Consider the following 3,678-nt stretch of genomic DNA (forward strand, 5'->3'; position numbering starts at 1 on the left):
AGCCGAACGTCCCTTAGGTGTTCGGTGAAACGGTCGGCCAGCCGGCGGCCCGTCTGCCCCACGTAGAGTTGGTTGCATAGGGTACATTTGATGCAGTAAATAAGGTTGGAGGAGGTGCAGGTGAAACTGTGTGGAATGTGAAGTGTTTGTAGGTTCGATCCGGTGACAGAGGTAGTGTTGGTGATGAAGGGGCAGGTGTGACAGCGGGATCTGGAGCACGGGAAGGAGCCGGGTGGGGGTGGGGAGGAAGAGGAGAAGGTACTGCGGACCAGTAGATCGCGTAGGTTGCGGGCGCGTTTGAAAGCGGATAGGGGTGGGTTGGGGAAAATGGGGTGGGTAGTGGGATCGAGCTGGAGGCGACGGAAGGCCCGTAGGATCCTCCGACGAAGGGGTAGGGTGGCGGGGTGGAAACGGAGTGGGAAGGGGGTACGGTTAGGGGATTGGTGTGGGGGAGGAGAGAGGGCGGTGGTGCGGTCGATTCGACGAGCGCGGGCGAGGGCGGATTGGACAAGGTGGGAGGGGTATCCTCGATGCATGAACAGACGAGCAAGATACTGGGACTGGGTCTCGAAATCCTGGTCCAGGCTGCACAAACGTCGGAGGCGGAGGAACTGGGAGTAGGGGATGGCTCGTTTGGTGTGGAATGGATGGGAGGAGGAGAAGTTGAGGTAGAGGTGGGAGTCAGTGGGTTTGAAGAAGGCGGAGGTAGTGAGAGAGTTAGAGGGGGGGGTTGATGGAAAGAGAGATGTCGAGGAAGTTGACAGAGGTGTCAGAGATGGTGGAAGTAAAGTCAAGAGCGGGGTGGAAGTTGGAGAGGAAGGAGATGAAAAGGCAGAGCTGTTCGCGGGAGAGGGAGGTGGCTCCTATACAGTCATCTATGTAGCGACCGTATAGTTCCGGGGTCGGACCGGAGAATTGGGAGAATACTTGGGCCTCAATGTAACCAACAAAGAGGTTGGCGTAATTGGGCCCCATTCTCGTCCCCATCGCGACCCCAGATTCCTGTTGGTAGGTATCTCCGGCGAACGTGAAGCAGTTGAGGGTGAGGACGGGTTCTGCCAGACGAAGCAGGGTAGGGGTGCTAGGTGTGGGGTCAGGGCGGCGGTCAAGGAAGTATTGGAGGGCTGAGAGACCATCGTTGTGTGGAATCACCGTGTATAGGGATTTGATGTCCAGGGTGAAGAGGAGGTGTGAGGGGCCGGGAGGGAAGGAAAAGGAATTGAAGAGGCGAAGGGCGTGGTTGGTGTCGTGTATGTGGGATGGGAGGGCAGCAACTAACGGGGATAGGATATGGTCGAGGTATTTTGAAATGAGTTCGGTGGGGCAATTGCAAGCAGAGACAATGGGGCGGCCAGGGTTGTTAGGTTTGTGGATCTTGGGAAGGAAGTAGATGGAGGAGGTGCGAGGTGTGCGGACGATGAGGTTGGTGGCGGTAGCGGGGAGAGCAGAGGAGGAGATGAGGTCATGGATTGTGGAGGACACAAGCCGTTGGTAGGAGGGGGTGGGGTCGGAGGGGAGGAGGCGGTAGAAGAGGGGATTGTGAAGCTGGCTGAGCGCTTCCCTCCTGTAAAGGTCCGTGCGCCACACCACCACTGTTCCACCTTTGTCCGCCGGCTTGATGACGATGTCGTCACGGCGGCGGAGATTGCGGAGGGCGACCGATTCGGCCCGGGTGAGATTGGCCCGGAGGGGTCTTTTTTTAAAGTCGAAACGCTCGACCAACGCCTTACAGTCATCCACGAACAAGTCTAGGCTACTGAATTGGCCTGGAGGCGGCGTCCAGTTGGATGGGCGGCGTCCCAGGTCCGAGAAGTAGTCCCGATTGTCGGGACGCTGTGTTGACGTATGGAAGAACGCGCACAGTTTGATGCGGCGCAAGAACTGGCTGACATCAGTGCGAGTCCCGAATTCGTCACAATGGGGCGTGAGAGGCGTGAAGCGGAGGCCCCTACCAAGGAGCGAGCGCTCAGCGGCGGACAGGGGGAGATTGGGTGGTATAGTCACAACCGTGTGAGGAAGCGGGGTGGTAGGGTGAGTAGGGTCGGGAGGAGGAGGTGTAGAAGCGGGGGGCGGAGGAGGAGGGGGAGAAGAGGTGGGATGGGGTTGGGTGGGGTTGGGGTTGTTGGAGGTGTGGGGAGGTGATGGCGTGGGGGTTAGGATGTCCGGGTGGGAGGAGTGTGAGTGTGTGGAATGGGCGGTGGAGGGGGGCATGGAATCGGGAGGGGGAGCTGAAGGGGAGGGTGTCAGGGGTGCGGAAGGGTGGGGGTTGAGGAGGTTGTGGAGTTTTTTATTTTTTGTGTGTGTGAGGAAATTGTGGAGTTGGTGATTGAGATTGAGGAGGAAGCGGAGGATAGGTTGGGTGAAGGGTTGAGGGCAGAGGGAGGAGAGGAGGAGGTAAGCTTGGGAGAGTTGGTGGTCAATGGAGTGGAGGAGGGAACGGGTGGAACGGATGGTGGCACGGATGATGAGGCGGGAGGTGCGGGCAAGGGTGGGTTCGATGAAGGGGGAGGAATAGGGGGGAGCGTGGAATTTCAAGAGGAAGCCACGGGGTATGACGTGATGGCGGAGACAGCGGCTGAGAAAGTTGAGATGGCTAGTGTGGCGGGTCTTTTTGAAGAGCAAGTAAGAGAGGTTTTTTGTGGGTTGCAAGTATTGTGGGGGAAAAAAAGAAAGAAAACGGCGAAGAAGGGACTGAAGATGTTGGGTGAAGGAGTGAAGGTCAGGCATGGTGAGAGGATGTGAATGTCGGTGTGGGTGTTATTAGTGGTGAGACAAGGGAAGGACGAGAAAGGTAGAAGGAGAACAGATAAAGGTGAAACAAGTCGAAAAAAGTGGAAAAAAGTGTAAGAGTCACGGACAAATTTTGCTGATGTTCAATCAAGGTTCAGGAAAGGCAGATCCAACGGGAACAGTAATCCAAGGTAATCCGGCGGTTGGGTACATAAAATCCAGTTGAAAGGCCAGGGTCCGTGTGAGCGTACGTCATATAGTTCAAAAACACAATAACAAAAAAACAAAAAAACAACAAAGTGAGGACGTGATATGGATAGTATTATTGGACGCTCAGGAAAGGAAAGAGAGAGTGTATGACGTTTCGGGCGTAGCCCTTCGTCGGAAAGATGGAAAGTTCGGAGAATGGAAGAACGGAGAAAGAGGAAAATGGTACCGATGCCCACGAGGTTACATGATGAAAAGACCGGAAGAGGAGGTGGTGGGGGAAAAGTTCTTTCTAAGATAGGAGAGTGAAAAAGGGAGATGAATATCGGTGCGCGTGCGAAAGTCTGCGAGTGTGTGTGTGATAACAGAACGTGTGTATGCGTATGTATGTGTGTGTGTGTGCGTATGTATGTGTGTGTGTGTGTGTGTGTGCATGGTTTGGTGGTTTATCTGTTAGTGTGTTTGTGTGTGTGTGTGTGTGTGTATGACGTAGTGGAAGAAATTAGTAGCAGGACTGGTTAGTGGACACTGTAGACAGTGTAGGTAGAAGGTCAACAGGTGGTTGTTTGGGTGTGTGTGTGTTCGTGTTTGTGTGGGGTTGTCGGTGTTAGGTACGTGTACGTGTGTGTGTGTATTTTGTATGTGCGCGTGTGTGTATGTGTATGTTTTCTGTGCGTGCGTGTGTGTTTGTGTGTATGTGTATGTTGTGTGTATGTGCGTTGCTGTGTACGTGTGTGTGCG

General features: G+C 54.7%; 1 long non-coding RNA gene across 1 annotated transcript; it reads left to right on the forward strand.

Annotated features, from left to right (window-relative positions):
* Positions 1–1,540: 1,540 nt before the first annotated feature.
* LOC149135669 (uncharacterized) lies at positions 1,541–3,029 on the forward strand. The gene is made up of 2 exons (XR_016242009.1): positions 1,541–2,476; positions 2,510–3,029. It is a non-coding gene; the product is annotated as an uncharacterized LOC149135669 (long non-coding RNA).
* The last annotated feature ends 649 nt before the right edge of the window (positions 3,030–3,678 follow it).

Source organism: Octopus bimaculoides, chromosome 5 (assembly GCF_046866305.1).
Source record: "Octopus bimaculoides isolate indiv1 chromosome 5, ASM4686630v1, whole genome shotgun sequence".
Taxonomy (NCBI): Eukaryota; Metazoa; Mollusca; class Cephalopoda; order Octopoda; family Octopodidae; genus Octopus; species Octopus bimaculoides.